Source organism: Protopterus annectens, chromosome 7.part0, assembly GCF_019279795.1.
Source record: "Protopterus annectens isolate FY-2018-M chromosome 7.part0, PAN1.0, whole genome shotgun sequence".
NCBI lineage: Eukaryota > Metazoa > Chordata > Ceratodontiformes > Protopteridae > Protopterus > Protopterus annectens.
The window spans coordinates 116,335,746-116,345,951 of record NC_056739.1 but is presented as its reverse complement, the minus strand read 5'-3'; the positions used below and the strand labels follow the sequence as shown (position 1 = coordinate 116,345,951).

General features: G+C 38.9%; 1 protein-coding gene across 1 annotated transcript in view; it reads left to right on the top strand.

Moving 5' to 3' along the window:
• The first annotated feature begins 9,574 nt into the window (after positions 1 to 9,574).
• The window catches only part of LOC122806273 (suppressor of cytokine signaling 2-like), a 34,227-nt gene continuing 33,595 nt past the window's right edge, over positions 9,575 to 10,206 (top strand). Inside the window, exon 1 of the mRNA XM_044076549.1 lies at positions 9,575 to 9,880. The gene's annotated coding sequence lies outside the window, so the exon portion shown is untranslated. The remainder of the gene's footprint in view (positions 9,881 to 10,206) is intronic.

Below are 10,206 nucleotides of genomic sequence, written 5' to 3'. Positions count from 1 at the left end.
AGTACCTGGTCAATTCAAATTTTGCATAAGCCTCCTTTTCTGTGCTTTATGTCCACATGGCCTAAAAAGAAATATCCTGGGTTCTGGTCAGAAGTCCCTGATGGCAGACCTGTGGTCCTGCTAGCTACTGCACCACTTTTTATATCTTCTCTTCAGGAATCCACTCTGTCCAATAATCTTCTCTCCCAGTAAACATACTCCCTTGCCCTCAAGAACTGGGAACCTCTTTGGCTACCTACCTCAAGCCCTGAAAAGTTGAATTTAAAGCTGTACTTGTCTCAATCATTTCTTTGTGATCCTCCCCAGTTCTCTTCCAAAGGAAAGCTTACATTTTTTATATCTGTAGCTTAAATTCAGATTTGCTGCTACTGTCTAGCTTTTCCCCTAAAGTATCCCCTTCCAAAGGATGCCCAGTAACGTTTGATAGCTATGGCTCTAATGCAGGCTTGCTGCTACTAACCAGGTTTTCTCCTGAACTGGGAACATTACTAGCCTCTGTTGGCTGTGTGGCTATTGTCTGGGTCTGTCCTGCTGCCGTCCTCTTGCACTTGTTGCCATCCTTTGCTGTGTGTAACTGCATGTATTTAATCATTAAAATAATTTTCTTTTAAAAGATCTGCTAGAATATAATCAAACACTGCCAACTACTCGATTTCTCTCCCCTTTTCCATTCTAATTAAACTCTGTCCATCTGTACCTGAAAAGTTGTTCCTTCTATGGTTCTAATTGGTGTGAACTACATGAGATAGTAAAACTCCTTTCCAACAAATGAATGGTTAGAAGTTATGTCTAATGTGGTATTGCTTTTACCAATGCCCCTCTCCCCCAGCATTTGGTATAGGGTCATGTGGTAGTTTGGAATAGTTGCTGTCTCAAGACAACCTACTACTGCAGTGGTGCCACTTCTTTTATCTCTCTCACTTGTTTTTTATTTCACACCCAGTTACTGTGGACATTTGAAATGTATGTACCCAGATGGTTACAATGGAAACATTTAATCCTTAAGACCTGGACATGAAGCAACATCTTCATTAGTATATCCAGGTATACACATGCACCAAAATGAAACATTCTCCCAAGCAACCCCTTCAGTAAAATGTTGAGGTATGCACAATCACCAAAATCAAACATTTCCCCAAATGACCCTTCAGTAACATGTTCGAGTATGTGCAACCACCAAAATGATGCATTCACCCAAGTGACCCTTTCAGTAAAATGTTGAGGTATGCACAATCACCAAAATGAAACATGTCCCCAAATGACCCCTCAGTAACACTTCCCTGTATTGTGTAGCCACTAAAATGAAGCATTCACCCAAGCAACCCCTTCAATAAAATGTTGATGTTTATTCCGGGTGCAGGTGTAATATAAAACTGAGGCATTACCATCTGTTAGGAAAAGACCAGAATAATTCAATAATAGTAGTACAACACCTTTCCAAACACCTGCAGCAAACGGAGAGACCACAAAATATTCCTTACAAATAAAATTCAGGGTCTTCAAGATCTGTCTTATGCAAACAGGCTGGTCATTGTCACTTTACTCTTTGTCACACCGACTGCTCAGAAGTGACCTGTGCCTTGCATATAGAGCTATCTCTGACCCAGCTGTAATGGAAATCCTACACATTCACAAGTCAAATGGCACATGGATCACTCACTCAAAGGACCATAACCTGGTGTGTGACATCACCGAAACTGCTGGAGAGACATATTTGTCTCACAGAGGTTGCCCCACCTTTGGAACAAGCTAGCTATTCATGTTAAACAAAGCCCCTCGTTGGCCTTATTTAAGTGTAATTTGGACAATTGGATGGGTAACCAGGAATTCACCCCAGGGAGTCCACCTGTGTCACTCTTGGACGGGGGCAATAAGTGATGATTGTAGTGTGTACATGACCCAGACACCCTTGGGAACACGGGTTGAACTTGGCTAGGCTTGTAAGGGCCCTGTGGCCATTAGTCTAGTAACCTCCTATGATCCTATGAACTGTAACCTGTGGTTTCACCTTTTGCCTGTGGAATCTGCTTGGATGGTTTAAACTGTCCCTATAGGTTCCCTCATGCCAAAGTGTAGGTCACCTTCTCTTGTGCACCTGTGCTGTGTTGGCTGGCAAGACAGAAATCACTCTCTCTATTTTCTCAGCAGTATTACACTCCCAGCGCAAAACAACTCTTGTGTAGCTGTCTAATGCTGGTAAGATAGAAGTCACTCTTTCTATCAATTTCCTCAGCAGTGTTATTCTCCCAATCTGTCAAACTGGTTTATATATCCTTGGACAAAATACTGAGTCTTTGCACCCATTTCAAAAGTAGTAATTTGTCATCCTACATCTTACCTACTGAAGAGCTTAGTTCTGCTCTCTACGCTTCTTCTATGTTCTCTAAACATTTTTCCTGTAAGCTTCAAGAGCTAACTCTGCAACATTCCCAAAATGTTTAATTCATATATAATCCAATCTGGGTTGCTAACCATATACCTTGCCTGTCCATCAACGAAGGGATTAGAAACTGCACAAACTGCCTCTGGTCTACTTGGTGCTGATTCCACATGCATTTGACTACCTGAATAAAACTATTACAGTCGTCCCTCTTTTATACTGAGGAAGCAATTTAGTACTGACCCTGGCATCCACAGCTGGGTTTATCCATGCTACTGATATGCATCTGGTGAAGGGTGCGCATCTTATCCTGGCACTGCTTTTCTCTCCCACTCTTATTTTTTCAACCACTCTGCAGCTTTGACCTCTCTTGGTTCTCATCAGTTATACCTCAAGCTGCTTTATTCTGTTTGCTGTTTTGATAGCCTTGCATCTCAGCTCTATCTTCACCTCCAGTTTCCAAGGTTCATATGCATTTTGAGACCATTTCTGGATGTACTGCATTGCTCTTTTGTATTAAGATGCACACATGCTGTTCCTGCCAGGCTGTTTCCTGATTCAGCAGACTGAACTTCAGTTGCACAGAAGGTGGTTATGAGATCATCCTTGATTGAATCAACCTAAGTCCCTTTGGTTTACACTCTTTAACCAGCTGTGACACTGACATTTTGCAATAGTCTTCAGAACTCATGTATCCTGTTTACTAACTTATACTGTCTAACTAAAACTAATTGGTATGCAATTTACATTTCTGTATATTTCCCTTTTGCTTGAAAGGGCAACAAATCTATTTTGCAGGCTAGAAAATTTGAGTTTACCAAGTCCATATTGCTGTCAGCAATTAATATGCAAGGTATATACATGTACACTGTACAACTGACAACTTGTAAACTAGCTGCTTTGCCTTAACAGAACATTCCCTGTCCCCTTTTCCACTCCAATTAAAATGTCAAATGAGCTCTGATGCTTTGGGCTACAGTCAGTTCAAGCTACACCCAAACAAGTTTCATACTGAATAGCTGAAGAGTAGAATTATGAACACTGGCGCCCCAGAAATTTAACCACCTCACTCTCAGACCAGTGAACTTCAGTGCTATCTTACTATTTGTAACTGTATCTTGGCTAAATCTACTTTGCATACACACAGACTATGTTTTCCAGGAGGAGCTAATACTTTTCATTCAGTACTATTACCCCTTCCTGCTTCTGCAAAAAAATGCTGTCATCAACCAGACCATTCTGGCACACCAATGTCAGAATTACTGCTTACTCTCAAAATGAATCAACTGTATTATTAGCTTATGGTGACTATAGTTAAACAGTCTCTCTCTCTCTCTCTCTCTCCAAAAGGTTGATGTCAACATTATATTTCACTTGTTTTGTGCATGTTACCCTTAAGTGTATAATTTGAAACAGTTTAATAAAATTATTTACTAAAGGAATTAGGCAACACAGTTTGAAAATTAAATACATAAACGAATATATTCTTGCACAGAGAAATGTTAAGTAAAAGGTTTTGAACAGTCAGGTGGTATAGGAAAAGCAGTAACACCTGGCTGGCTCTGCAACTACCTTTAACTGAAGATAACTGCAGTCTGTTTGTCTCTGATTGCTATGGCCATTTAGGAGTTGCAAAAGACAAAGAGACAACATTTTGACATGAACTCACTAACTCTGGGCAGCAGTTTTCCTTTTTTCATATGTGGCCCATGTATAGATGATCTTCACTTGTCTCAGGCTTGTAAATGGTCCAAATACTTCAATAGGAAAACACAGACTGACTGAAGTAACTGCTAAGATGCTTTTCAAAGAAAGTATCACTTTACTTGAAGGACCTCCAGCATGGTATTCAGGAATGACTGACACAGGGAAACATTTGACTAGCACAGCACTTTAAGACAACCCCCCACTTTCTACACTAGGTATATAAGTCCTTATCCTTTTCTTCCTGCTGGGTATTTTTTTAATCCAAATAACTACCTGCAAAGCAAAGAAAGTTGTAACACCAAATAAGGTAAAGTATTTTTTTAAATGACTTAGGTGTATATATGCATGCCAGTAATTGCATTTGTGTGCAAGCATACATGCACGTGTGCAATTGCAAGTTTCATTTTTCAAAGCTCTGGTAGATTTCTGTAGAAGGAAAAATACTTGTTCTGTGCAGCTTATCATATTTTATGTCTCCATTGCATACTTATTCAAAGAAACAATTACAGCAATTACAGATTTTTTACTGATTTTTCATATTTTGCAACCTTGCTGTGTCTTTACTGGATAATAATTGCATATTTTGTACAGTTTCTCACAGTATCTAGTATAGCAGAGTACGCACATGAACTCCAATCACTGTGTTTTTCAGACGCTAGATTGTCACTAATGAAAACTCTACAGGATGGATTTAATGTGCTCTTGCTGTTGCTTAAACATAGTGAGCTTGTCTTTAATAAAAAATATATAAGATTATATATTTTGGCAATTAAATAGTATGACTGGCTCCTAGTACAAACAAGAGACAGCATACAACAAGGACAAACCCTTGATTCCCACTTTGCTTGCATCTGGAACTACAGACACTGTGATCATCTGGAAACGTTTTGGGCCTGGTAAAAGCCTATAGCTTAAACTTCAAATACCAAGTTCACTTAGCAGTTAGGGAAGTCAATAAGAAAGTCATGGTGCTACACCACATAAAACGCCAGCTCACATCAGGGACACAATGTTTGCTAGCTAGTACGGTACTTTAAACTACTGTATGGCTGTTTGTTCTTTGGTTAAACAGGACTGCAGAGTGGTTGTGGAAGCTTAAATAGTGTATAGGTGAATTCTTGGATTTGCTGATGGGATTTCTGCAATTTCTTATTGCTATGACACATTAAATAAACAGGAATGGCTGAACCATACCTTCTCAGCTCTTAAATCAAGAAAACCGAGCAAAGCCTTACATAATGGGGAGACAAAGGCCCAAAAATAGGGACAGTTTTTAAATATTGCTCTTATAAACTTAGAAGGTAGCTAGAGTAACAGGGTTTGTGTTAAAATGCATTTTCTAAAGGATATGACATCTTAAACTCATATTTATGTCATTATTTAGTAATTTCATTCCTCAGATCATGACAGTGATTTGCCAGAAAACCACAAATTTTATGAGGAACAGACCGACATTGTGAGGCAAAAATCTGGACATTCTGCAAAAATCTGTACAGTTGAGAGGTATGGGGTAAACTCAGAAACAAGATAGTTCAGAGATACAATTTATTTATTAATTGACATTTGATTACTGGGAAAGTTCTAGTGGGCAGGAGCCCATTTTCAGCAGAGACCTGGGAAGAAAAGCTCCAAAATACTACAAAACATTTTAAGAACAATAATCTAACAGTCTTTAAAAACAATGCAAAAAACAAATACAGTTTAAAAATTATACCAAATTAGACATATGGAAACATTGGTTAAGAATAGATACAAGAGTTACGAAAATTATTACTATTTAATAGAAAAATTGTTGCTGGTTTATAGAGAAATTAAAGGTAAGTCAGTATGATACAAACAGAAATTGTAATACAAAGTGAAAGAAAAGCAAGCTTGTGGTATATTTAGAGAGAAAGCCAGGAGGGAGAGAAATTGATAGAAGTAAGGAAGTGTGTGAGGAAGGGAGAATAAAGAGATGTAACGTATGAGTAGGTATTTGTCCACATTTAGGAATATAATTTATCCTTGTGTTGAGCAAAAACAGAGCCAACTTTTAGCTAGGAAGCCTTTCAGAACGGTTTTGAAGGATGGGAGGGAAGATACTGACCTGATGGATAAAAATTAAGAGTTTCAGGCCTTAGCAACATGGTATGAGTACAGACAATGCCCAGCAGATTTGACAGGTTTGTGGGCAGACAGGAGTTTTCAGTCAATGGATCATAATGACCAACTAGGAATATAGTTGTATAGAATGTTATTTAGTGCTGGACAAACAGATTCTGGATAATTTTATAGGTGGTAAGAAGCTGTGTATATGTTAGTTAATGGGGTAGTTCTAACCAATTTAGGCTTTACAGTGGTGGATTACTTCCGCAGTGGTGCAGTGGTAGCGTTGTTGCCTCACAGCAAGAGGTTCTCCCATTCGATTCTCGGCTTGGGTTGGGAGTGCCTTCTGTGTGGAGTCTGCATGTCCTCCCCGCGGTCGAGTGGGCGTTCGAAAGACATGCGTTGAATGGGTGTGCCTTCGTTGAAGGTTGGGCATTGGGCTGGCAACTCGACACCATAAAAAAAAAAAACAACTGCCAATCATTAGCGGACCGGAGTTCCGCTGTGGTGACCCCTAACCGGGAAAAGACAAACAACAACAACAAGTGCTATACAGTGCTGGGTTCTGAAAGGAGTATTTGCTGCAAACTTAACAACTTTGTTATAACATTGTTCAAGTTTTGATTTTTGCGATGCTTTGAAAGTTAGTAAGGATGGGAGCCCCATAAAGAAGAGCGGGGAGGAGATACGCAGTGGCAAGTGCAGCTTTAATTGTGTCAGTGAAAAAGCTTTTGGGTCTATAAAGCAATAGGTTTTGATAAGATTTTTCTTATGCAATTTTGTACAGGTCGAATTTAAAATGATCATCCACTATCATCCCTAATAATTTGCAATGAGAAGTGACTTCAGTGGTTGTATTATCAAGAGAGAGGACTTTACATTTTGCTTTTTTCATGGGGGAGGGATGTGAGGGGGAAAAGTAGTAGTTTGTTTTTTTTATGTTTGAGCATGAGTTGTGAGTTACAAAGTCATGTTTCTGTTGCTGTTAAAGCTTCTTGAGTAATTGTTTGGAGGTGTGCGATGTTGTCAGATGTGCAAATGAGTTTAGAGTCATATATGTACTGTATTGTTTTATTGAGATGGAGCCTGTCTGCTGCTGTTCTTCCTGGATCCCTTTTAGAAAAGCTCTTTTCTCAGCATGGTTATTCCAAATATCGCAATAAAGTAGGTAAATAAAAAAAATCTGTGGTAAAGGCTTTATTAATTTAAATAACTCTTCTTAAGTATTATTGTCAGTTTGTCTCACTGAAAATGATTTTACTTCTATGCTCTAAATATCCAACATGAAAAATTAAATGGCAGAAAACAATTTTTATTGGTAATTGAGTGGTTTTATTAGGCCTGTGGCTGATCTAAACAGTAGACCCACAATGCAGCAAATAACAAATATGATCTATGTACAAGAACCGCAAACACAGTATCTACCCTTGTATGACACTAAGGAAAACTGCAAAGTACACCTGGCAAAAAAATAACTATAATAAACATGAAGCAAATGGAAGAAAATGCAGAATATACAGCAACAGTGTAATTACAGAGCACTTACAATGCAACAACAAATGGGCAGCTTAATATTTGATTGGAAGTAGCAGAAGATTTTCAGTTTTAATATTTTTCAGCTTATACTCCTTTAAGAATTAGATTGTACACTTTACAGAATTCCATGCTTTTTGCTAAGTCATACAGAGTGCTTTTAGCTTAAGAACTTAACTGCATGCCTCCATTGTTTTACTTATTTTGTTTGACAACCTGTTATGTACAGGATTTGTTTTAGCCACAACTAGAGCCAAAATTCTCATCTGTCCTAATTTTTATGGGCATGATTAATTCTGGCTCAGAATTTTGTCCTTTCTCCTAAAATTGGATTTTTTTAGAACAGGTAGTACATTACAGTTGATAACTACTAATAATATTTAACAGTTTTTCTTTACTTCATACTTCAGAAAATACAAATTCATTCATATTCTTTCAACTTCCTTAATTAATAGTATGACTGACATTGAAAATGTGCTTATATTTTTGTGCTTTTTCACCTTAATTACATTTTACTTTGTCTCTACTTCTGGAGGTAAAACCCAGGGCTGTTGGACATGCTCCACTTAAAGAAATCCCAATCCCTCCGAGCTACACGCTCTAGGGACCTAAACCTTGTCACCACAATAAACAGAACATGCTGGAGGGATAGATTCCTATCTTAGAGACTTCCCATATTCTGGAACAAACTACCTATCGATATCAAACAAAGCTCCTCATCAGCACTCTTCAAGAAAAATCTTGATGATTAGATGGGAAATAGAAAATTCACCCCGGGGATCACTTCTGTGGCTCTGCTTGACAGGGGCACAGGAAAATAATTTTCTTGGGTGGCAAAAGCCAGAGTACCGTTTGGCTAGGCTTATATAGGTCCTGGGGTCAATAGCCTAGTACCTACCTATGAACCTATAAGAGTGCGGCACTTTAAAAAAACACAACAATTTTAGGCAAAACAAAGTACCAGATGATACCCCTCAACTGTACAGATTTTTGCAGAATGTCCAGATTTTTTCCTCATATTTTCAGTCCATATTTCATAAAATCGTGGTTTTCTGGTAAATCATTGTCAAGTAATTAAAAATTGAAGTCTGAAAATAATGACAGACGTTTGAGTTTCAGAATTCATATCTTCTACAACATGAATGTAACACAAAACCTGTTATTCTATCAACTTTCTAAGTTTGTAAGAAAGAGCAATATTTTTTAAAAAAATCCCTATTTTTTGGAACATTTGTCCCCCATTATTTATGGCTTTGTCCAGATTTTTTTGAAAGTAAGACTAGTAATTTCACAGTTTTAAGTTAGTGCAATTTTGATCATTTACACTGACTATCTCTACATGCCTGTGATATGTCGGTTACCTTCTAAGCATAATAGTCTAAATATAACATGATATATAAAACTGTATTATGTATAAAATGAATAAAAAAACATAGGCCTGTGTCAATCAAGTGCAAATATATGCCTTCGCACAGAGAAAAATACAGCCCAGCTGCTCAAGGGATGTTAAGATTCCGGTGTACAAACCACGCTGCAATGCACGCTTCATGCTGCCTTCCTTGAACGTTCTGACTTAACTATTCGAGCTGCTTTCTAAGAACAGCACCGTAGGAGACCGAAGGAGTCCCCTCCCCACGTCCTACTGTGCTTGTATGCACATCGTTCGTGCGTCCAAGCTGTAAGGTATAGAAATATACTTATATTTATAACACTAACGTAATCGTTTTAACATCTGATTGGCTGCGAGCGATGTTAACCGTGACACTACAATGTGAAGTAGAGGGAGAGTCACGTGACCGACTTTCTGGGAAAATTCCTGGAAAGAGGCGGCAGTGGCCTCGCCCACTTACACCGACACAATGAACGCTCGAGGAGCGCCGCGCGACATTCCAAAAGTCAGTGCAGGAACAAAGGGGCGTGTGTTTTGCTGGAGTCTCACGGCAGCGGTGGTTGAGCAACGATTCCAGATAAGGATAGCGGAAAGGGACTCCCCCCCCCCCAACCCCCAAAAAGGGCAGAGTGCTTATGAAAGGAGCGGGGCACTTTGTTTTCACTAGTAATCCCATCAGCTGGACACCGGACGCCTCAGGGGTACAAGGAGAGTGGACAACGGAATCAAAGAGGTGCGGCACAGGTGGCCCGCTCCAGAGTGATTCTAAGCACCGTTTGGTCTGGGTAAGGGTGCAGAAATAATATTTGTGTGTAATAGTAATAAAACGGAATCGTGTGCGTGTGATAGTTACTGTACTTAGGGGAGTGTTACAATTTATGTCTTACTCTTTGGGCACAATTACATTTGAAGTTTAGGTAGCAGAGTGGCTTCTTGCTGTTAGTTGTAGCAGCTGTTTACCCCGGTTATGGAGACTAACTTTGATATTTACTGACTTTGATTTTTACCTGAACCTCTTTTGAAGCCTCTTTAACGTGAAGCATTTGTCAAGCCTAATGCTGATCGTGGACCTTTTGTCATGCTCCCCTTTTAGATGTTGTATAATTCAGTT